Source organism: Tenrec ecaudatus, chromosome 2 (assembly GCF_050624435.1).
Source record: "Tenrec ecaudatus isolate mTenEca1 chromosome 2, mTenEca1.hap1, whole genome shotgun sequence".
Classification (NCBI taxonomy): Eukaryota; Metazoa; Chordata; class Mammalia; order Afrosoricida; family Tenrecidae; genus Tenrec; species Tenrec ecaudatus.
The window spans coordinates 72530688-72555843 of NC_134531.1; the positions used below are offsets into that span (position 1 = coordinate 72530688).

At 46.8% G+C, this 25156-nt stretch overlaps 1 protein-coding gene across 3 annotated transcripts in view; it reads left to right on the forward strand.

Annotated features, from left to right (window-relative positions):
* Positions 1 to 13439: 13439 nt before the first annotated feature.
* The window catches only part of SV2C (synaptic vesicle glycoprotein 2C), a 310736-nt gene continuing 299019 nt past the window's right edge, over positions 13440 to 25156 (forward strand). For 2 of the 3 annotated variants that reach the window (XM_075541190.1, XM_075541192.1), the window contains exon 1: positions 14198 to 14356. The gene's annotated coding sequence lies outside the window, so the exon portion shown is untranslated. Of the gene's footprint in view, positions 13576 to 14197; positions 14357 to 25156 lie in introns of those variants that run through there. The other variant, XM_075541191.1, reaches the window with a different exon arrangement.

The window sequence follows — 25156 nt, forward strand, 5'->3', positions numbered from 1 at the left end:
TTTGAGTCTGGTAGACCTGTATTCATTTTCTTCAGCTCTAGCCTGCCCTTCCATATGAACAATTGATGGTCTGTTCCACAGTCAGCCCTGGGCCTTGTTTTATCTTCGGACATTGAGTTTCTTCATCACCTCTTCCCACATATACAGTTCATTTGGTTTCGTAGAGTAGCTAAAGCAAGCGCAGGAAATGAGGAAGTCAATAGCTGAATAGAACATCTCAGAAGCAGCCCACGAAGACAGAGTCAAATGTTATAATGAAATGGGCAAAGACCTGAAGTTGGAAAATCATAAAGGGAGAAGTTTGGCTTGAATTTCCTGAAAGTCATTCCCCAGAAGCACAGTAGTCAGGTGGGAAAGTGAGACAGGAAAGGGGGGGGGGAATCCATACATGCTGGATTAATGCGTGGGTGACCCTTATAGAGAAGTGGGTTCTCCGGACTGACTGTGTAGAACATTCCTCAGAATTGTCCCTCCACTGGGCAACAGAATTAGATGTCTATCAGCTCCTATCCCTCACTGGCTGACCATTCATTTACTTGGGTGGCACAGATGGCTACTTGGCTACTGACAGAAAGATTGGCAGTTTTAATCCACCCAGAAGTGCCTTGGAAGACAGGTCTGGCAATCTATTTCTAAAAGACCAGCCATTGGAAACCATGTGGGGCACATATTTACTCTGAACACATGTGGGGCTTTAATTGGTTAGAATCCATTCCATAGCAACGGTGTGTGTGTGGTTGGGGGGGCAGGGGTGCTGAGCGCAGATAACAGCTGACATCCACTGATCGAGTCATTGTAGTCACTTAGCCGTTCAACGCTTCCTCGCTGTTCTCCGATGGGCATTGATGTGAAGCAGACAGACCCAGCCATTTGCACTTTATCCCTTATATTCCAAAATTAGTTTCTTGTTCATGAGAGTTTACAGATGCAATGTTTTTGCTCATGGGATATGTGCTCCATCACTGAGCAGTTTTTCCATTTTTGTTAGGGACAGTGGATTTTGACAAATATTATGTAGGGCACATATGTCCTAGTGGACTCTGGTTGCAGGTCAAGGGAGATGAAAGAGGAAAAAATATTGACTGGAATATTACCTGATCCCAAGCATCACTTCTTTCCAATAATACACAGGAAACAGTGAACATACTTACTAGCCATATCTGACTATTCAGAAGTCCAAAGAGATCAAAGTTTTACACAATAATATCTGGACACAGCAGTGGGTGGTGAAAGACCTTCTTTCTGTTTTATGCAATCTCCAAAGACCTCACCCTGATGTCAGCAAATATTATATTGTTTGTAGGAAAACAGCGACCCCAGAGAAGCCCCAGAGGTCAACCGTGTCACTCTTGTGTGAGCTACGGGTGGTAGAAGTGTTGTTTAAGAGGTCTGTGGCAGCCACGGGGAGAATCTGAGCTAGAGAGCTCTCTGCTTGCAGCGCTGCTTGCTCAGGCCGTGATGAAACTGGTCCCTGGGTGGGGCAATGCTCTGTGCGGGGGATCCAGCCACTAGCCAGGGCTCCCTCTCCTGGATTCATTTGCTTTGCCTCAGGAACAGACTTCTTGGCCTGAGTGGTAGCCATTTGGTAGGTAGATTTTTTTGCTCCCTGAGGACAAAACAACCTGATCCCAGAGCTGCAGGTGCGTGTGGGAGTGAGAGGTCCACAGGCAAGAGCCCCGACCAGAGTGGAGTGCCCTTTGATTCTTCTCTCGTCTTCGTCTCCTGGAAGCATCCAAACATCAAATTCCACCTCTTTTCCCCAAGTCCTGTTCTTCGTGGCTCTCCTTCCCACCCTTCCTCTCCTAAGCCATCTCCACCCCAGCAGACGCCTACGGAGAACACTGCCTTCCGCTCTGCGCCACCAGAGGAGGCTAGCGAGCTCTGGGCAGGGGCAGCTGCTTTCCCGTCCATTTGAAGAGAAAGATTCTTCCACGTTTTACGCTGAACTTTTCTTCATTCACTGGCCTCCTAAATTTCCCCTTTGCTTGCTAAGATCCTGAAACCATGCTGACTCCAAGCAAATATTTACCAAGCACCTTCTATGATGTAGGGACTGTGGGGACAGCAGATGGGGGTGGCCTTCTGTTTACTCAAATGAAATCGACACACAGCTCAGTCCAGAGCGGTAGACGTCTTGGGAGTATGCGATAGCTACCAGGCACTTCTGTGGACTTGGCGGTAGGTCACGTATAAGCAACGGTCAACTACTTTCAGCTGTTAAGTAAACGTTCCAATGTCAGCACATTTTTGTGATATGCATTTTGCCCTCACAACAACAACAAATAAACCCAAACACAATATAACATAAAAAATTTTTAAATACAGTTTATTACCACACAATAAAGGTAGGTATGACACACCTGGGCTCTGCCTCTGGAAATTGAGTTGGCAGCTGATACCAAAGGCTCAAGTAGAAAGAAAACGTTTTTAAAATGATGGTGGCAACATATGTAAAAATATATGGCACAATGGATATGTGTATGGATTGTGATAAGACCTGTGAGAGACCCCAACAAAATGATTTTAGAAAAATAGGAAAAAATGGAGTTGGTTTTTACGTTTTTCATGTTTTTTATCTTTAGCCTAGAACCTTGCATGATTTGGGGCACTGATGGGATTTTATATCTCATGCTAAGCCATGACAGCGTGGAAAAGCAGAAATGGGACTCCTTCTTTGTTTATGTTTTCAGCAGTAAAGAAATCTTCCTTAAAAGCTTTCTAGACCCCTTCCCTTCATTTGCTACTGGGCAGAACTGCGAAAGACATCCACGTACAAAACACACAGAGAGAGGGACTAGGGGGTCACATGCCTGGTTTGCACTAAGCAGAAAATATCTGACACTAAGAAGAAGATCAGCCCCTAACATTCATGCTGTGCTGTTGTGAGGAGCCATTTGATCTATCCCAACATGTAGCAACCCTGCTTGGTCCTGCAACACCATTGTCTGGTCCTACCCCATTCTCACAGTTGCTATGTTCCATTCCCTAGTTGCCGCCACCTCTGCTTTACCAGGCACGAGGAAGAACTGACCTCTCCTGACGACTGGTCCAAAGCACCTAGGATGAAGTTCCACCACGCTCACACTTAAGGAACACGCTGTCTGTGCTTCCTCCAAGAAAGACCTGTTTGTTCTTGTTTTTAAATCATTTTATTAGGGGCTCATACAACTCATCAAAATCCATACATACATCAATTGTGTAAAGCACATTTGTACATTTGTTCTTCTGACAGTCCATGGTGCTTTGGCTAGTCTTCGTCAACACCGGAAGCCCAATGCATCCTTTCTTCGGCAGTCTTCTTATCATTGTCCAATTTTCCATGCATTGAGGCGATTGGCAGTCCTGCTGCGTCTTCATGGTGACACCCACGCTCTGTAACACTTCAGAGGGGTTTGTTCAGCAGAGTTGCCCCATGCACTGTCCTTCAGTTTCTTGACTGCTTTTTCCATGAGCCTTGATTGTGGACCCAACCAAAATGAAATAAATCCTTGACAACTTCAATTCTTGTTCTGTTTATCATGATGTTGTGTATTGGTCCAATTGTGAATATTTTTTGTTTCTTTATATTGAGTTTCAATTCATAGGGAAGGCTGCAGATTTTTATCTTCATCAGCAAGTGCCTTAATTCCTCTCAGTTAAAGAAAAGCAAAGTGTGTCATCTCCATGCAGATTATTGATGAGACTCCCTCTGATCCTGATGCCCTGTTCTTTGCACACAAACTGAGTGATGTTGGTTTTCCGGGTCACTGGGTCGGCTCTGACCCATTGCGACGCTATGCACAACAGAATGATATACTGCGTGGTTGGGCGCCACCTTCACAATTGTTCCTGTGCCCGAGCCCATTGATGCAGCCACTGTGTCACACCATCTCATCGAGGGCCTTCCTCTTTTTTGCCACCCTTCCATTTTATCAAACATGATGTCCTGCTCCAGGGACTGGTCTCTCCTGATAACATGTCCAAAGTATGTAAGACACAGTCTTGCCATCCTTGCTTCTAAGGAGCACCCGGGTCGTACTTCTTCCAGCCCAGATCTGTTTGTCCTTTTAGCAGTCCATTGCACTTTCAATATCCTTCTCCAGCTCCATGATTGAAATGCATGGAATCTTCTTTGGTCTTCCTTATTCAATGTCTAACTTTCACATTCATATAATGTAATGGAGAATATAATGGCATGGGGCAGGGCACCTTAGTCCTCAAAGTAACATCCTTGCTCTTCAATACTCTAAAGAACTCTTGTGCAGCAGATTTACCCAATGCAATACAGCTTTTGATCTCTTGACTGCTGCTTCCATGAGCATCGATTGTGTAGCCAATAAATCCTTGACAACTTCAACCATTTCTCCATTTATCATGAAGTTGGTCCAGTTGTGAGGATTTTGCTCTTCCTTACATTAGGTTTCAATATATACTGAAGGCTACAATCCCTGATCTTCATCAGCAAGGACTTCAATTCAGTATTTTTGCCTATAGAGTATGGTAAAAGGAAAGAACCCTGAAACACATTAAAAATTTTTTTTAACCATTTCATATCCTGTTGTTCTATTAGGAAGGACTCTTGGTCTGTGCATAGTTTCCACAGGAGCACAATTAAGTGTCCTGGAATTCCCATTCTTTGCAATGTTATCCATAGCTTGTTATGCCCGGCACAGTTGAATGCTTTTGCGCACATACACACCCACACACAGTCGGAATATATGCATATGTGTACACACATATATTTACCTCACCTGTTGACTAGCTCATTGTCCAACCTTTTGTATTTGAAAAAGTATTAAAATATCAACTATCCATAAATTTTTCACAACATACATCTGGCAGTAATGAATGCAGAGGTGCTATGTAAGAAGGTGCTAGGCTGCATGTGACAGTTCAAGTTACCTATCAACTTGGCTGAGCCATGACTTTCAGTGGTCTGGCAGCTATGGGATAATATAATCAGACAGTCTGTGTTAATAATGTAGTCCACCTCTATTTTGTGATCCAATGTGGGGATGCTCCATATCCACAGGACACCAATTTTCACATAAAAAACTGGTCTTTGGTCTGGAATCAAACTATTCGATAAGTGAGAGTCAATCTATACACGGGGTTTCAAATAGTTCATGAGAAAAAATATGGAATAAAAGATTTTTAGAAATAGAAAGATAAGGAGAATTTCGGAGTATGAATTTTTGAAGGACTGCAAGGTCAGTTCCTTCCGATCTCTGCGTAAAACCAATGCCGAGGACTGCTTTCCATGACAAAACCTTGTTCACCTTTGTGGAGAAATAAGGAAGTAATCTTTCTCCTCAAGCCTGTTCTCCTGGACGTCCACAGCGTGGCTGCCCACACGGGAGTGGAGGGGTGGGCTGGCAGCATCTCAAGGATGACTCCTAGGGAATCTCTATGGGTTTTGTGAAAGCTTGCAGACATCATAGGAAGCAAATAGCCCAAACCTACAGTCTCCGGTCCTTTGATGACCCACAGGAGGAGAACCTGTTTCAGTCCACCCTGTCCAGTCTTCTTTCTCAGAGCTCCTCTCTTGACGTCCTTTTCCAGGGACTGGTCTTTCCGGATAGCGGATCCGAGGTCTGTGAGATGGAGTCTAGCCCTCCCAACTTGCATCCTGGCTGTGCTTCTTCCAAGACAGCGCCGCACGGATTACAGCGACAGGAAACAGTCTGCAGACGTTGCACAACTCCCACAGAGGCCCTACCTTTGAACACTCCCTGGGATGTTGCTGTGGAAAATAACACACAAGGAATACCTTTCCTTTCCAGTGGGTGGAGCCAGGAACCACTAGAAAAGGGACAGGCGCATTCCTCACGGTGAACAGAACCATGATATGACGAAGGAACTCTGCCTCCTCCCTGTCGTGGAAGTGGGCCTTGTTCCTTCCTGCCCGTCGGAATTTCACATTTGCTCTGCACTAGGGACTGCTATGTGTCTCTATTCTGAATTCTAAACGGAAGTTTAAAATGCAGTCAGGTTATACACTTCTACCAAATGCTGGGTCTTTGTTGATATAATTCATCCCTTTAGTTCAAGTTACCCGTATCATAAGGAAGCATTTGAGAACTCGCCCTGATAGACATGTACCCATACCAGTGGAGTTTGTGAACTAGCTACTTCTTTTTTTATTTTCTCTTCATACTTTCCTCTTCCTCATTCTAGATCTCCAATTTCTTAAAACTGATGGCGTTTTCTCAGCATAAGCATGGCAACAAACCCCCTGTGCCCCGCAGCCATCAGTCACAGAGAAAGAAGGACAAACAAGCAGTTTGTTTGGTTTGAAGTAAAAAAAAATTACACCATTGCCACCATTTAATTATGAAGAAGAATGATCAGATTAAGTAGTGATGATAAAGCTAAACCCTTTGGGAAAGCCACTACAAAATGACAGAGTTGTATGCAGGGAAATTAACTGTGATTCTTGGTCCTTAAGCCAATTCTGACAAAACTAAAGTGTCTTTTTAAAGTTGTTTTAGCTTGTTTCTAGAATTTTAAAAACTCTCCCAACTATTAGATCCTTAGTTTGTCTTCTCTACAAAGTCTGTCCTTTATTTTATGTTGAGCATTTGTTTCCAGTCTAGACTGCACAATATGGGAGTCACATTTTTAAACCCAGTTACAATGGGAGGCATTCACAAGATGGCTTGAACAGCTATCCTGGGACTCTGGCCCTGAGGGAAGGGACTGGGTGAGCCTGGAGAAGGAAATGCGGGTGTCCTCTGTGTAGAAGGGTGAATCAAATGGATATTCCATGATCAGAGGGCAATCTATAGTAAGGAGTAACCAGCTGTTAACGAATCTTATTTTCCAATCATGTTTGCATGGCTCCATAGCTCATTATGCCTCCCATCCTCTCACACAGTTAGAAGTAGCTGTGTGACTGCATTCTGGTCAATGAGGATCTGGGCAGAAGGAGTATATACTGTCTCCAGGTCGAGGCCATAAAAAATATTCACATGATTCTCCCTCCACCCTGTCATATATGTCACCTTAACATGTGGTTTCTAATCTCAGCCTGCATGTCAGCGTTCATGTAAAGGATGGACTTAGAAATCATCTGTTAAAGATGAAAGGCTTTCATTCCTTGAACCCTTAAGTTACTATGTAGGACAAATTTATCCTTTCTTCCACTCAGTTATGCTTTATGTGAGGTATACACTACTATGTGCTAAGCTGTTGGTATTAGGAGATTTCATTTGTAAAAGTAGTTAGTGACTTTCCTGTTTAATAAATTGATCAAAGGACCCCTGGTGGTGCAAAGGTTAACATGTTTGGCTGCTCACTGAAAGGTTGGTGGTTCAAACCAGCAGATTCTCTTTTTAAAAGACTCAATGCATGAAGGCCTACTCTAGCAGTCCCAGTCTAGGAGACCCTACTTGATCTTGGGACTCAACAGCACACACAACTGCCAGGTAATATTTTTGTTATCATATTCTGGTTTGGCATGTGAGAAATGTGAGTTCTCGAGAGACATTTTGAGAACTAGGTGGATTTTCTAGGATTGGGGAGTGATAGAGCTGGCACTTGAATGACGGTCGTTCTGACTCCAAAGACTCTAAGCATGTACTGTAAGCCTTGTCCATGGTTACTCCCTATCCAGCCACGATTCAATAGTCCTGGACTAAACCACATTGAACTTCTACCCGCAAAGTCAGCAGTTTGAAACCACCAGCTTCTTATAGGGAGAAAGATGAGACTTTCTATGCCCATGAAGATTTCATGGTTTTAAAGCCTTGAATTTATTTTTTATGTAAGGATGGTGACAGGCTACAACCACAACACACATCTTTCTTGATGTTAAACCACACAGTATCCCCTTGTTCTGTCCACACAACCACCTCTTGGTCTACATACGGGTTCTGGATGAGCACAATTAAGGTTCTGGAGTTCCCAATTGACATTTTAAAACATAACTTATTATAATCCACATGGCTAATAAAATACAGATAAGCACCTTTCCAGTATTTTTGGCTGATGTCAGATGGACCAGGGTGCTCTCAGGACTTCTCAAAGACAATCCCCATCACAAAAGAGATAATTAAATAGTCTATGCTGTCCAATGGGGGGACCACCAACACAGGTGTAGTCCTCCTGCAAAAGAGCAAAACCTGAATCTGATCACAGGAATTATTTGGGCCGGGGCGACAAGTAAAATAACATCATAGGAACTTGATCAGCAAACCCCAGGCTGTGGAATGCCCTGCCAAACAGATAGCCTCCTTAGAGAAATAAATTCTTAGGAGAGAAAAAGAGGAAGAGTAAAGTGATGGATAAACAGACATTTAAGAGACATATCAACTACATGGAGGTCTTGGAAGCATCCAGCAGCTGACCAAAAGATATAGGCAGCTGGAACCCACCAGCTGCTTCCATAAAGAGCTACAGCATTGGGGATCCCAAGGGAAGATTTTACTCTGTCTTATAGAATCACTATGATTTGGAATGGAATTTGGTTATCAATTGCATATATGTGAACATTTTGGGATCTTGATTTGAACATGCTAATTATTAAAAGCATTACAATGAAGGAGGTGGAAGATGGGAGAGGGTGTGTCTACGTAAATCATGTGCGTTGCCCAGATTCAACATGCGGGCACCTGATCTCCCACCATTTCAGAAAAGGGATATGGCGCCAGCCTGTGGGATGGTGCCAGTGCCCAGGAATGATCTCCTAGTGGAGTTTGGGAGCTCTTCATGGTCATCTCCACGATACCTTGTGGCAGAGCACTTGGGAGAAAAGAATCAGAGCGCAAGGGGATTCAAACAATGCTGAACTAGGTTTGCATTGCCTGTGGCTGAACCCAGCCACCATCCAGGGGCTTACATTTTTTCGAAGAAGGCACTAAAAACCCGGGGTACCTAGGGTGCAGAGTCAGGGCCAAGGGTCTTGTTTGCCGTGGGTAACAGTCAAGCTTCTTATCAAAGATTGGCAGGTGGACCCCACCCAGTGGCGCCCCGAAGAAAGTGCTGCAATCTGCTTCCATCAAGGTCACAGCCCAGACACGTCCATGCAGCAGGCCGCCTCTGTAACACGTGGGTCATCAGGTGTCCGAATGGAATTGATGTGATGGCAGCGGGCTTTTTGGTTTATTTTATTTTTATTTATTTATTTTTTACCCCAAAGAAATAGACTTTTTAAAAAATATTTATTTATTTATTTTTGCTTTTTGGTTTTTAAAGGAGGCATTTGTTAGAAGGATCATTGGCATATATATTAACTTTCCCTGAATTAAGGCAAAATCCATCTTTCAAGGGTTACATTGAGTATCTTGCATGGCTTACCATCAGAAAAAGTGTGTGTCAGGTGGTATCTTTTCATCATATTTATCCCATGTACAGTCTGAGTAGATGATCAGGAAAGGTAGACTATATCAAGAAATAACATTAGGATTGGAGGGAGAGACACTTACAACCTGTGATGTGCAGATGACATGACTTTGTCGTCTTAGACCGGGTTATCTAGAGAAGCAAACCCAGTGGAGCTTTACTTTATATCAACATGGCTCACGCAGCTATAGAAGTGGGTGAGTCCCAAGTTCTGGCAAAGTTCAAGACGATGGGTCAGATATTTGGCTGGAGGTGTCTTCTAACTCACGTAGGTATGGCGATGGAGGAACCCAACATTAGCAGGCAGAAAACAGGCTTGTAACCACAGAGGCACATGAACCCAAGGTTGGCAAGTAAGGTGGCACGTGGCAGATCACTCCCAGGATAGGCAGGTAATATATCAGGCAAGTCTATATGACTGGAAATTCGAGGCTGAAGTAGATGTAGAGTCCAGACAAAGCAAAAATCAAGCCAGCTTTCGGACAGTGTCCATTTATATGGTAAGCAGGCTATACCCATGAAGAAATGGAAAGCTTCCTTTCCATGGATTGGATCAGGGCTGTGATCTCGGCAAGGATGTTTTATCCCACCCTAATCTTATAAGGGAGTGGTTGCTCACACTAGATCCCATTACAGGGGTGATTACATCGTGCTAGATCTTACTAGGCCTTAACTGTCAGACCCCTGACAATTCTGGTGCAGTCAAGTTGACACAAACCTTACCTATCACACTTGCTTGCTGAAAGTGAAGAGGACGTGAAGCACTTACTGATGAAGACCAGTCCTTCAGTGTGGATTACCATGGAACACAAAGAAAACAAAAATCATCACAACTGCAACTGATAGGTAGGTAGATGAGGGATAAAGGGGTGTTGTCTCCACCAAATGCCTACCCTAAGTGAAAATCAGCTGGTCCTGCCACACTAAAGGGACTGGAAAGAAGCCAGACACACTTATTAGACTCCTATGGGATAATCCAAGCTGGGCATGCACAGACCCAGGCCACCTAGACCCAGATGGAAGCCAACCTGGCACATCCACAGTAGGCACCAGCAACATTATATTACATGGGTGTGCCTACACTCAGCCAATAAGGTCAGCCAGTTACCCTCAGCCACACCTCCACAGCCTGTGGGGAGAGGAAGAGATACACAGCCAGAGGGCAGGCCAAGTCTGGTCTCTTGTGCAGGTACTCTCTTTTTTTCTCGTGTGTGCACTGTACATGGGAGCCTGCCTGCCTTCTGCGGTCGCACACTGTTTTTTTCGTGCTCTGGTTCAGGCACACTTTTGGTTCTATGGACTCTTTCACGATCTCCATTTTTAGTCACAAGCTTTCCCATGGTCCCTGCCATGAGGCGTTGCATGCTTTCCAGAGATAGCTTATACTATCTGACATTGTACTACCCCAAACTTCCATTTCCCTCCTAAAAGTTACTTGGATTTACAAAAATGCTCCTGCCACGTGAATTCTTTCAGCTCTGAGAAGCAAGAACCGAGGTAAATCACCCCAGAAACTTAACAGAACACTTAGCAACATCATGATAAATGGAGAAAACATTGAAGTTGTCCAGAAGTTAATTTTACGTGAATCCACAATCAATGCCCATAGAAGCAACAGGCCAGAAATCAAACAATATTGCACTGGCCAAATTGATAGCACAAAATCTCTTGAAGAGTTGAAGAACAAAGATGACACTGAGCACTGAGGTACACCTGACCTAAACCCCAAACCAAACTCGCTGCCATTGAGTCCATGCTGATTCATAGCGACCCCCTGTGGGTGTCTGAGACTGTAACTGTTTACAGGAGTAGAAAGCCCAGTGTTTCTCCCCAGGAGCTGTTGGTTGTTAGAACTGCTGACCATGGGGATCGCAGTCCAAGGCATAACCACTATGACACGAGGGCTCCCACACCTGTCCTAAGTCATGGCATTTTGACGGCCTTGTTTGACTGTGAAAGATGAACAATGAATAAGGGAGAATAAATGCATTTCAACTATGGTATTGGTAAACAATATGAAATATGCCATGGACTATGAGAAGAACGAGAGCACCATGAGGCTTTCTACTCCCGTAAACAGTTACCTCCTTGGAAACTCCCAGGAGCAGATCTACTGATGCCCATAAAGGAACTCTGAGTCAGCATTGACTCAATGGCAGTGAGTTTGGTTTTCCTTTGGTCAGGAGCCCCTCTCTTGGGAGAAGTCTAGCCAGAATGCTCCTCTGAAGGAAGGATAGTGAGACATGGTCTCATGAACTTTGTACGTGTCATGTTGTTAGGAAATATCCGTCCCTGCAGAAAAACTTATAAAGAGCGTCGTTCTATTTGGACACACCGGAGCTTGCTATGAATCGGAGTACACCTTACACAATTGATTGCTGTTAGCAACTTTTCGGTGCTGGGATTTTATAGGGAAAAAGTAGATAGATGTACCTCTCTTCCATTCTCTGTTTCTAAAAACAAGTGTCTTGGAAAAGACAAACGAGTTTTGTTTTGTTTGTAATACAATGCAGGTGTGAATAGGATTCATTTGAGCGCTGGATTGAAGAGATCTGGGGTCTAAGGATGCAGCAGTCAGGACCTTAGAATCAAGGAGGACTTTGATGGGCAAGCAGAGGAATCTATGGATAATGACATCTTGAGCAAGTGTTTGCTGTGTCTTAAAGGCACTTACTTCTCTAACACAACTCTCCTCCAACACAACCCAGTCTTAGATTGAAAAACAAAAAGCAAACAAGAAAACTTCACGTACTTTAAGCGGATTCCAACTCACAGCAACCTGTTAGCACATGGTAGACCTACCCCTGTGGGTTTCTGAAGCTGTAACTCTTTGTGGGAGTAGAAAGCCATATTTTTCTCCCACACAGAGTAGCTGGTGGATTTGAACTGCTGACCTTGTGGTTAGTAGTCCAACGAGTAGACTGCTATGCGACCCCTACAAATACACAATCAGGGATGTCCCTGTAGGACCTATTGTCTTCAACACATTACAGTGTGCGCATCCAGCAATTAGCAAAGTATATGCTCCTCTTTGAACATCTCTCATATATAGGCAGAAAAGTGATCATTTTATAGGGTGTTTTGTGATTTGTATCGCTTACAACAAAATCACTTATTCTGTGTTGTTTGGAGGTTGGTGCTCAAAGCAATACCCAGTGTCCTCAGATTGCAGTGGAGAGCTCAGAATTACATCTATAAAATGCAGCGGGTTCAGACAAGACTTATGCTGTTTTTAATTTCACAATTTTATTTCCAATTCTTCATTCATGTTCACTTCCATGTGTACATTCTCCTCCTTCTCATAGTAACAACACAACAGGTGCAGCTTCAATAATTATTTAAACCTAAGAAATTGTTTACACCGAAGGATCCCACAAAATGCAAATGAACACGACCCAAGGGTAGATTGCCACTGGACGCAAGAATCACAACACCGTTTAGTTCCAGGGTTCCTGAACTGGAGAGAACTTGGAGAGCCCAGATGGTCTCCATTTCCCTCTCTGGACAGTATCTTGCCTAATGGCACAAACGCAGCTGAGCTGGAAGGCTCCTCTTACAAGACCGCTCTCAGCTCCTTGGGGCTTGGGGTTCCAATCCGAGGTGCCGGATAACCCTTTCCTGGTTCTATGTTGCTGTAACATTTATAGACAAACGCCCATGCCAAGGAGAGAGGGAGAGGGAGAGGGAGAGGGAGAGGGAGAGGGAGAGGGAGAATGAGAGAGAGAGAGAGAGAGAGAGAGAGAGAGAGAGAGAGAGAGAGAGAGAGAGAGAGAGAGAGAATAAACGTTAGTTCCACCCATTCATTGCCCAGAGCCTCCCTGGAGGGCGCTGCGCTTTGTCCACAGGCCACCCGCCACTAAGGCAGTAATAGCGGATGGCACCTGCGGACACGGCCGCTTCCCACTCCGCATGGGTTCTGTGTACGCACGGAGCTGGCGGAAGCTGGGACGTGGGGAAGCCCTGCTTCCCGCAGCGTCGCTGGCAGGGACGAGTGACAAGAGGCGCCCGGGGGAGGGCGACGCCCTTCTGAGCCACGGGAGTGGAGCAGGCGCTCGGGCCTAGGGTGTGGCCTCCGGAGGGCGGGTTTCTCCTGGGTGGCCCAGCTCCACTGCTTCGGAGAGGGGGAGCTTAACCTGAGGGGTCTCCAGCGGACCGAGGGGCAGCTGTTTCTGAGATCGCAAGCAAAAGTCCCGTGGCTTTATTTATTTTTCATATTCAATAGTTTCTTCAAAGACACCACTTGGATGCCTACTGGTGAGTCCGGCTGCGTGACCTCAGATGCCCGGCAAAGTTTTCCTTTGTTTGCTTCCTGCTGCGTCGCAAGCTTCCTTTTGAATTTGTCTGCCAGCCCCTAAGGGAACACAAGTCCCCCTAGCCCTGCCTGGAGGCGTCCCTGAAAGCCAAGGCAAAGTTCCTAAGTCCGTCCCAGAACTAGGAAGCGCCATCTCGTTCTCTGGGCTCCATCCTGGGTGGCACCCAGCTTCCCCAGGCGCCCCCACGATGCGTAAAACAAGATCACCTCGTCGCGCTCCTCCCCTCCCTCCTCCCCTGGGACAGACCGACTCCCAACTCGCAGCCCCGACTGCTGGCAAAGTCCCTGCGCCTCGCGAGCCGCCCTCGCCCCACTCCGCGGGGGCCACGGCCCGCCCCGCGCCGCCGCAGCGCGCCCACCCCCCAGCCCCGGGCACCCGCCCCGCGCCGAGTCGTGCCGGCGCCCGCCTCCCCCGCGAGGCGCGCCTCCCTCCCGCCCGCCCTGCGCACCGCGAGTACTCCCGCCACGCCGCCGCCCGCACTGCAGCACGGGGGGAGGAGGCCGGCGGAGGCGGGGAGGGGAGGAGGGCCGCAGCGTGCCAGCCCCGAGCCACTTTCCCGCCCCGCCTCGCGCCGCCGACACGCTCCGAGGAGTCGCCGCTCGGCTCGCTGCGGGAGAGGGTGGCAGACGGAGGCAGCCCAGCCCCGGGGAGCGAGCCCGCGCGGCGGCGGCGGCTACCCGGCCGACAGCGCCCAGAGCAGGGGGGCCCCGGCGGCGGGAGCGGTGAGTGGGGGGCCCCTGTGGGCGGGGGCGGGATTTCCCTTCCCGAGCCGGCTGCGGGGCGCTGCAGCCCGGGCAACTTTTGGCTGCGGTGCAGACGCGCAACTTTGCCCCGCCTGGCTGCCGCGGGGAGCGGGGAGCCGCGAGCGGGGAGCGGTGGCCGGTGCCTCGGGGCGGCCCGGAGGGCGCCTGGGCTGAGGCCGACTGCAGGAAGTGAGGGTCGAGGAGAAGGTGGGCCAGGAGCTGCGGACGCACTTTATTCCGGATTCCGGGGCGGGGGTGGGGGGGGACAGTAACCGGGATGAGGGGGGCTGCACCTGTCCTCGGAGGGGACCCCGGTGTTCCTGTGCGCGGTTGGACCACAGGCTGATCCCATACAGCAGCCCTGCGCCCCACGGTCCCGGTACTCCCACCCCAGCGTGGGACTCAACTTTCGGCAGGGATCCCTCTGCAGACGTGCGGACGACGGGGGAGCGGCGGTGGCCGCCTCTGCCGGCGCGGGGGAAGCTGGACAGACAGAAAACTGCCCTTATCCAGATCCCCAGCCCCCGCCCACGGTCTGCGCGAGGGCAGGGCAGGGCAACCCGCGGGGCGATGGCCGGTCCCCTCGCCTTCCTAGCAAGAGCCTACTGTGTGCCTCGCGCTGGATCCAGACGGGTCGGTGGGAAGCTGAGCGCGAGAGGGACGGTCCCCAGCAGACACATCAACCACGGAGGTGATTTCCGATGGGGATGCGAGCTAGGGAGGCGACCCCCCCTTCCCCCCCGCAGCCCGTCGGCCCGGCTTTCCCTCTCCGCCTGAGTTCTAAAGGCAGGGTTGCTCCACCTGGTCGTGGGACCCGCGCCAGGCTGGTCCAGGAGGACTGCGTCTTCGGAGGATGAATTGGGCACCGGGCAGCGCGGATGCACCACCCAGAGCGTTTCTGCGGACGTGCGGGGACCCCAGGAGCGCGGGACCGCGGGGGGCTGAGTCACGGGGGCGGGAGGTACCGCCTGGACGGCTCAGGCTAGGGGGGCGCTCGCGTCACGGGCTACGTGGGCGAGTGATGCAAATGCAGCCCCGCGAGGGGCGGGCGAGGGGAGCAGGGAGGCGACCGAGTGTGGGGCTGGGAGCGCGCGCGCGCGCGCGTGTGCGTCAAAGGATCCCGGGTGATGGATGTGCCTGGCAGCGCACCCGACGCGGACCGTGGCGACCCCTCGGGCCCTTGGGGAACAGACCGGCGGCCGCGCGCGGGGCTGAGAGCTACAGGCCAGCGGAGCCCCGGCTGCGGGCGGGCGGCTCTGCAGTGCGCCGCAGTGCCGGCGAGGTGCCGCAGCGGCCCGGCGCTCCCCAGGGGCCCGAAGAGATGGGGCGTCTCGGAGGAAGCTAAAACGGGGACACCCTGATGGTTTCTCGCCCCAGGACATGCTCCCTTCATACTTGGCTGACTGGTGGCGCCAGAAAGTTGTTCCCGTTGAATTCCTACTCCTCATCTTGGAGGAAACCTTGGCATGCGGATCCCTTCGGTGGCCAGTCATTTTCTATGGCGAGTTCCGAAGGGCCGCGGGCTCCTGGCAAGTGGTCCTGGGAGCGTGTGGAGGTGCGCCTGCTTCAGGACAGCGGACCCTGCCCTTCTCCATTCTGCTTTTGAAGCGATAGAGCCTGGGCTTCCAGCAGGGCCTTGGGAGCGGTTTGCCACATTCTTCCTTCTAAACAGAAAAAAATATCTTACAAACCGCGCTGGGACGGTGTCCTTAAAATAAAAATCTCAGTCTAAGTCCCATTCTATTTATTATATTTTTAAAAGGCCCGACGTTTTGGGAAAACCTTATGACCTAGGTCGTTTTTCTCCTGGCTATGTCGAAAGCCCCAAGTCTGCAGGATGCTGGTGCTAAAAGGAGAGTAAAAATAGGAAATCGGGGTGTGTAGAAGCAAGGGAGAGAAAAGTCGTCTTCAAAGAGCTCAGACATGTCAAAGGTTCACGATTTCACTATTTAAACCTTTTCCTAAATAATGTCACCGTGGGCAAATGGCATACCGTCTTGGGCTCATTGCTCACGTTTGAGAGATGTGGACAAAATCCCCGAGCCTTATTTACCTTACAGAGTTATTTTGAGGGTAAAAAGAGAGAGCCTCAGAGAGTTGTGGAAATTCTCCATGAATGGACAATGTGATGAAACAAACCTCATCAAGAAAACAAGAAAATCGTTTCATCTTTTAAAAAAAATCTGGAGACTCTACCTAGCATTCTTTCTTTTTTATGTAAATCATTTTATTGGGGGATATTACAGCTCATAACAATCCACACATCAATTGTATCAAACACATTTATACATATGTTGCCATCATAATTTCCAAAACATTTCTTCTGCTTGAGCCCTTGATATTAGCTCCTTGTTTTAGCCTCCCTCCCCCACCCTCCCCTGGTAAATTATTATTTTCATACCTTTTTAAAAATCATTTTATTGGGGGGCTCGTACAACTCTTATTACGATGTTGCCATCATCGTTTTCAAAGCATTTTGTTTCTACTTGAGCCCTTGGTATCAGCTCCTCATTTTTCCCCTCCATCCCTCTCCCTCCCTAATGAATCTTTGATAGTTTATAAATTATTATTTTTTCATGTCTTGCACTGTCCAATGTCTCCCTTTACATCCTTGTCTGTTGTCCATCCCCCTGGGAGGGCATTATAGGTAGGTCATTGTGATCCCATCCCCCTTTCTTCCCCTACCTTGCCCATCTCCTCCTAGTATGGTTACTCTCGATTTTCCAGTTCTTATCTGAACCCATGTACATGCTCTGGTCTAGCCAGATTTGCAAGGTAGAATTAGGGTCATATGATGGGTGGGCCGGGGGAGAACGCATTAAAGACCTAGAGGAAGCTGTATGTTTCATTTGTGCTACACTGCACCCTGACTGGCCCATCTTCTCCCCAGTACCCTTTTGTAAGGGATGTCCAATTCCTTACAGAATGACTTTGGGCCTCCACTCAGCACTCCAGGCCTCATTCACATTATAATTTTTTGCTCTGGGTCTTTGATGCCTGATACCTGATCCCACTCTTTCTTGAATGATATTTGGCCTTCAAAGGCCAGTCAATGCAGACAGTAGGCATTTCCTAACAGTCCAAACAAAATCCAGTACCATTAGCAGCTGACTGTCTGGGGGAGGGGTAGGTGGGGAAGCTCTGGATCACAAGGAGTATGTTTGGTGATGTAGTAAAGTAATCAAATTTACTTTTCATGACCCGCTGGCAGTGAAAGTAGCAGCTCTGATCTGAGCAGCAGACAAGCTAAGAGCTTTCCGGGAAAAATCTTCCTTGTCATTCACCCCAGTCGTATTTCTCCAGAGTGGGAGGTGCTTCTGAGAAGAGGCTGCAGTCCCCACCTTCAAGGAGCTTTCCGCAAAGGCACTGTACATGCAATCAAACTCATGACCACAAGCGCAAGAAATCCATTCCCTATCATTAGCTATGGTAGCTTTTGTTCTGAGGTAAACTTGTTGATGGAATATTGCATGAATAAAGCCATTTGATTTGTCAAAACGCCTGCTTAACCAGCTCACTATATTGCTACTGCTGTTACTAAATCGGTCACACATGTAATGTTATATTATATGCGTGGCCAGTGAAAGTTAAATAGAAAAAAAAAGGATCCTTAAATTCTATGCAGCCGAATCAAAAACCTGCACTTCACTAGTGTGCTTCTGCCTGCAAGGGTATGTGGCTGGGGTTTCTGCCGGAGCCAGGGCCCACAGCAGCATGTTGAGGCCCATTTAAGGAACAGCCTCATTATTTAGATGCAGTATGTTGAGACCCAGCTGTTTGCAGCTTGTCAAAACATTGCCAACTTGCTTCTGTTTTCTTTTTCTATCCCCCACCTCATCCCATCCCACTTTCACAACCAGTGATGGTGTTGGATATTACGGGATATGCATTGTAACTTTTTTAAAAGATCACATTTAAAAATAATCTCATTTTAATAGAAATCCGATGTTCACATTGAATGAGGATGGCTTGTAAAATGTTTTCTGTTGACCGTCTGATATACACCAGACCTGCTTCTGCCCCTTGCAGTGTGCAGTACAACAAAGAATGGATCAGACTGGGCCCTAAGAGCTTCATTGGTGAGCGGCGGTCTTCTGAGGGCTCTTACAATGCAAGAATACAGTGAGATTTACGACAAAGCAGGCCGAGAACATTCTCTTCTAATTTGCCACTATTCTGAAATCAGTCCTATGAACTAGAGTCATAGATTAGCCAAATAGACCAGTGGTTCTATTTGATGATGTACTTTCCTGCTGAGTTTTCCACATGGAGTTTTATTTTTAACAGTTTCATGGACATGTAATTCCCATATCATATAACTCAGTCGTTCAGTCATATTAAGAAGAATTGCACAATCCTTACCATAATCAATTTTAGAATATTTTCCCCTGGTGTTCACTGTTATTGGCTCCAGTCTTCCCTGCCACACCCATTAACGGAAACCATTAATCCAGTTACTGCCTCTATACATTTATCTGTCCTGGAAAAACATAACAAAACAAAAGGACAAGTACAATAACAAAGTAAGACAAGAAAAACCTCAGTTGAAACAAAAACAGAAAATGTTAAAAACTAGAATGAATTTAAAATGAGGCAAAGGGAGATCGAATGGTCAGGTATTATACTTTAACCAAACAGAAATTGTGACAGTCCAATGCACTCTGCAGGAAAGCAAAGCTGTTCACATCCCTGTCTGTGAGCAGAGGGGATTCACCAGAGACTTAATCCATTTCACATGAAGATTTCTGAGTCACATCCTAGACGATCTAATTGACTGCTTCCATGGTACAGCCTAGAATTTGACTTTTACACATTCAGCAGTTCAAATCCACCAGCCCCTCCTCGGGAGAAAGATGAAGGTGTCTAGTTCTACAAAGATTTACAGTCTCAGGGACCCAACATGGCAGTTCGAACCTTCACCTGAATCTGTCAATGTACCTTGCACTTGGCAAAAGTCAGAGAGCATTTGGCTCTTCTGGAATTGCATCGTAATAAGAGGGGAGTAGGAATTCACTCTTGAGTGAATGTGCAAGGTGTACAGGCTAAAAGGCCCCGTTCTCAAGGAGCATGCGTTTGTGGGCTCACCCATCTGTACCACTTACCGTCAACTTCATGAACTTGTGTCCTCACCCCTTTGCGTTTAGAAGGGCCTGCGCTGAGGAACGGACCCTTGTTACTCAGAAGATTTGTTATTTTCCCGCAGTAGTGTGGCTTATAATTCTCTGACCTGAGCTATGAGACACTGGCCCAGTGTTGGACATGGATGAGGAAGACTGAGAAGAATGGAAGCACTTGAATGGTGGTGCTGGAGAGGACCATTGAGAGGTACCATGACTGCTAAAAGAACAAACCAATCTGTCTTGGAAGAAGCATGGCCAGAGACGACATTGGAGGCCAGGATGGTGAGACTTCATCTTACGGTCATGCTGGCAGGAAAAGGCAGACCCTGGAGGAGGACATTTTGCTTGGTGTAGTGGAGGCGCAGTGAGAGAGAGGAAGGGTCTGGATGAGGCGGATTGTTTCAGTGGCTGCAACAATGGGCTCAAGCGTAGGAACACGTAGGAGGATGGTGTAGGACCAGGCAAGGTTTGGTTCTCTTGTGCATAGGGTAACTGTGGGTTGGAACCGACTTGATGACAACCAATCACAACAACAACAGGCTAGTGATACTGCCCACGAGAGTGTCCAGCTGTCCTCGATAGCTTGTGTATCTTCACCTGGTCAAGTGTGTGCAGACCTGTGAATGAACATCAGGGGCTTGCAAAGACTTTTCCTTAGCTCTCTCCATTTCAGCTTACTTCACAGCCCTCCCCATCACTGCCTCTGAGATCCATGAAGTCCCTGGGCCTGCTTCTGTAGTAACACCAGCCCCACCCATCAGTGTGGTTTTTGTTTTGTCTTGGCTCGTTTTCCCTTTTGCTGCCTCCTCCAGCAAAGTGGTGAAAGGGTTGGCTGCCAGCTAACTGACAGGTTGGTGGTTGAACCCCCAGCTGCTCCAGGAGAGAAAGATCCGGAGACGGGCTCCCATGAAAATCGCAGCCTAAGGAACATTATGGGCAGTTTTTTTTTATCTGACTGCTTCACTACAGATTCCCCTTGACTTCTTGACAGCAAGAGGTTGGGGTTTGGGCTTTTGTTGGTTAGTTGGTTGGTGTTAATCTCTTTCAGTGTTCAAAAATTTAAATCTGCAAATTCACACAAGACAAACAGGGCTGTTGGAGGTTGCAGTGTGTCTACGAGAACTACAGGAGAGGCTTTGTTCTTTAAGTTTCTGAGCTGAGTCACGCGGCACGGGAGCATCTACAGCAAGGCACAACCATACATTTTGGCAGTGGGTAGAGAAGGTGACCCAATTTGTCATTTCAAGCTCTCTCCTGCCTCCTTTCAAATATATCAGTTTTAAGGCATGTCGTTTCTTAGTCATTCTAAGTGCATTGTGGTGACGTGGCTTCTTTGTTCCGGTTTGGTGCTTACGCAGTTTGTATTTGAGAAGTGACATCCTACTTGTTCCGTGACCTTATTTTTTAAATCATTTTATTGGGGGCTCGTACAGCTCTTATCATAATCGATACACGCATCCATTGTGTCAAGCACATTTGTACATTTGTTGCCATCATCATTCTCAAAATACTTGCTTTCTACATGAGTCCTTGGTATCAGCTTCTCATTTCCCTCCTCCCCCACTTAACCCTCCCTCCTTCACGAACCCTTGACAATTTATAAATTATTATTTTTGCACATCTTACACCGACTGATGTCTCCCTTCACCAGTTCTTCTGCTGCCGTGACCTTATTTTAATGAATGCCTCACACCGTGGTTATTTTCAGCCTGTGATGGCATTCATCAGATAATTCACATTAAACATATTTCCTATGACCTTAGGCCCAAAAATAATTGCAGCAGTAAGACGATGACATTTTTGAAGTAGGCAAAGCTACTGACCGAGTTTTCTGTTGGCCTCCTCAGTGTCAATGTAGAAATATAAACTCATAGTAACATTCGCGATTATTTCTCTGGTTCCCATCAGTTTGGTGTACTGTGGTCGCTTGCCTGTTGCTGTGGTTTGGAAACTATGCTATTAGTATTTCAAATCCCGCAAGGCCACTCGTGGTAGACAGGCTTCAGTGAAGCTTCCAAAATAAGGACTAGGTAGCAAGGCCTGGTGACCTGCTTCTAACAATCAGCCACTGGAAAGTCAATGGATCACCGTGTCGGATTCTGTTGTGCATGGGGCTGCTGGGCACGGAGGGCCAACTGGTGATAGCTGACAACAATGACATATGTACTAGTGTGGAGACATGTTATTAATATGAAATTTTAAGATATATTATTAATATAAAAATAGTCACTGATTGACCAAAATATGTGACATGTTTCTACTAAAATTATTGATATACATTAAGCAGTTTGGGAGGGTAAAAACTGAACTAGTATCTTTTGTAGGTGAGATGAAGGGGACTTTATGTTTTTTATTCTATATATTTCTGCATAGAATGTTCAACAGGTATGCCTATATACATATTAATTAAGGGACAAATAAGGGTGGTGAAAATTGATTTCAAGATTTTCCTCTGAGTGTAGCAAAAATGAATCATATAATTTTCATCTAGTTCCTAAATGCTCCCCACCCTTACCCCCACTCTCATGATCCCAATTCTACCTTACAAATCCGGCTAGACCAGAGGATGGACACTGGTACAGATAGGAACTGGAAACACAGGGAATCCAGAAGAGATGATCCCTTCAGGACCAGTACCAAGAGTGGTGATACTGGAAGAATGGGGGGAGGGTAGGTGGAAAGGGGGAACCAATTACAGGGATCTACATATAACCTCCTCCCTGGGGGATGGACGGCAGTAAAGTGGGTGAAGGGAGGTGTTGGACGGTATAAGATACGAGAAAATAATAATTTATAAATTATCCAGGGTTCATGGGGGAGGAGGGAGAGGGGAGGGGGGGAATGTGGAGCTGATGCCAAGGCCTTAAGTGGAGAGCAAATGTTTTGAGAATGATGAGGGCAACGAATTTACAAATGTACTTTACACATCTGATGTATGTATGGATTGTGATAAGAGTTGTATGAGCCACCAATAAAATGATTGACATATTTAAATACATCGCTTTGATAAAAAACAAAATAAAAAGACTCTGCTCTGCTGCTGTTTCCAAAATATGTGTACATGTCATCATGCCGGTTATCCCATAGACCCGTTAAAACCAGAAGCACAGGTAAGGTCATCTGTGTTGCGAGAATATAAGTTATCTTGGTACTACATAAAATGATTTTCACTCGGAATGGTCGAAGAAACATACCTACAGATGGTCAATACAATGTCCCTTAAGGAAGAAGAGCTCATTGTCATTTGAGGTTATTAAAGCTGAAGGCGTCCTCTCGCTCTGCCCACCCCTGTCCGCAGTACATCTTGTGTCCAATAGTTGTCAAATGCCTGTATTAATACTCTGAGTCTTCTGCTTTGGGGCACATTTTTCATTCTACTGCGACTGTGTGTTTGATGGGATTAGAGGTGGGTAATTTTTTATCTTCTCTTCCAACGAGCCCGGAGTGTCTTCCTCCCTCACACATACATTGATTCCCCTCCTTCCAGCATAGCCGCCTTTATCAATGCAAAGGCTCCTGCATGTTCTTCAAACCTCAGCTTACAAGTCACTTCTCATAACCACTGTGGCGGAACTCACGCCCTCTTCCCTGGCTCCCCGCGCCCTTTGTGGCACCGCTGCTGGGACATTACTCTCACTGGTCTCCTGGCTGCATGGCATGTCTTTTCTGCTAGACTCGAGTCTTGCTATACTTGAACCACCAGGAGAGGGGCCAAGGTTTTGAAATCTTGATAATTCTGATTCTGGGTACATGGGGGCTGAAAATATTTTAATTTTTTTCAACATTTTGCCGGGGTATAATCTTGAGGAAATGGCACGGGGCCATGTCTGACCCCCTTCATCTACAGGGCAAAGGAGACTCCAACTCTACATTAGCCAGAGGGTGATTGTTATGAGGCAAAATCAGACATGCCTCTGACCTCCAACCGTCTCTACCCTGTTTGGACACCAATCACCCCGTACGTGGCACCTTACTTCTCTGTTGGGTTTGATAACCCCTTGCAATGACCACTCTGAACTCGCAGACAATACTCGTGGTCATGGGGGTTATTAGGAAAGTCAGCTGGTTCTATCTTGTCAAGCTCAGAAAATCTCAAGGGTACACTCCTACCTCTCCTCTGCGGAACTTCTTCTTAACCACACTGGCAGGCACGTCTCCTTGGATCTCTGCCTCTGAGCCGCATCATCCCCTGGCCTCTGCCTGTTCTGCCTCACGGTCTTGGTGAGCCTCAGCGCTGTCCCACAGTCTCAGGGCTATTGTCTTTGGTCCCTTTGTTGACTCCACCACATCAGGTAAGCTGTTCACATGCGCTCCACGGATACCGCTTCTTTCTTGATGAGCTTGAGGGAGTCTCTCTCTTCCTGCTTCTGAGATGGCTCACTTGTATACCCAGTGGAATGGCCAAACTGATCAATCCTCTAGATTATTGCTCCACATAATCTATTTGCACAGTTCTACCCAATCATTTGGTGAGAGTTGCAAAGAAATGGATACCAAAATCAAACTCCAGGGTCATAGAGTCAGTTCTGACTCACAGCAACCTTATGCAGGATTTCAGAGGCTGAAGCCTTGGTGGTCCAGTGGTTACTCATTGGACTGTGATCTGCATGGCCAGCAGTTCAAAACCACCAGCAGCACTGCAGGAGATGTTGACTCAATGGTAGTGAGGTTTTCTGTTTGGTTTGGTGAATCTTTGCAGGAGCAGATGTGGCCTAATATTTCCCCCGAAGAGCAGCTGGTGGGTTTGAACTGCTGACCTTGCTGTTAGAGTCCAACAGTTACTTGACATGTATAGAAGAGCCCTATTAAATAATTTCACTTCATCACAAATATGCAGAGAGAATAAAGTTAGAAGACAAATCAAAGCTCAGTTTTTCTTACTGTGAGGCCTTGCGTGTGGCTCTGATAATGGAGGCTATGCCACCAGTACTTTAAATGCCAATAGTTCCGCTCATGGTGGGCGGGTTTCAGTGGAGATGGGAAATCTGGACAATGAATAAAAAAGACCGAGGAGATTTGATGCCAATGGATTATGGTATTGAGGAAGAATATTGAGCATATCATAAATTTCTAGAAGCATGAACAGATATATGTTGGAAGAAGTACAGGCAGAATGCCCCATGGGATCAGGATGATGAGAGTTAATCTCGTGTGCTCTGGACATTGTATGAGGGGGGTCAGCCCTGCTACAGGACATCAGACTTGGTAGACAGATGGTCAGCCCAAAAGAGGGAAACCCTTAACACAATGGGTTGACAGCGTCTATAAGAACGGGTTCAACAATTGGAAAGATTGTGAAGCTGATACTGTAGAGCAGTGTGTCATTTTGCTTTAAGTAGGGTCACTAGGAGTGACTCGATGATACCCAACTACAACATATGCATAGGTGCACGAGTTAATAATGATCTCCCCAACTATAATCCATTACTATGTGAATTATTCTAGTCTCCTTTTGCTTCTCTCTATATTTTCCCTCAATGTTGGAAAGCCTTACACATTCCCTCTGCCATCCATTTACTTAATTGCTTAATTCCAGCTGACATATATAATGGTACCAGAAATTTTAACCTATATCCCAACAAGAAACTGCTTTATGAGATGGATTACCAGGCTTCTCTCTCCTTTAGTCCTACCATCTCATTTCCAAAATTACTTAGGT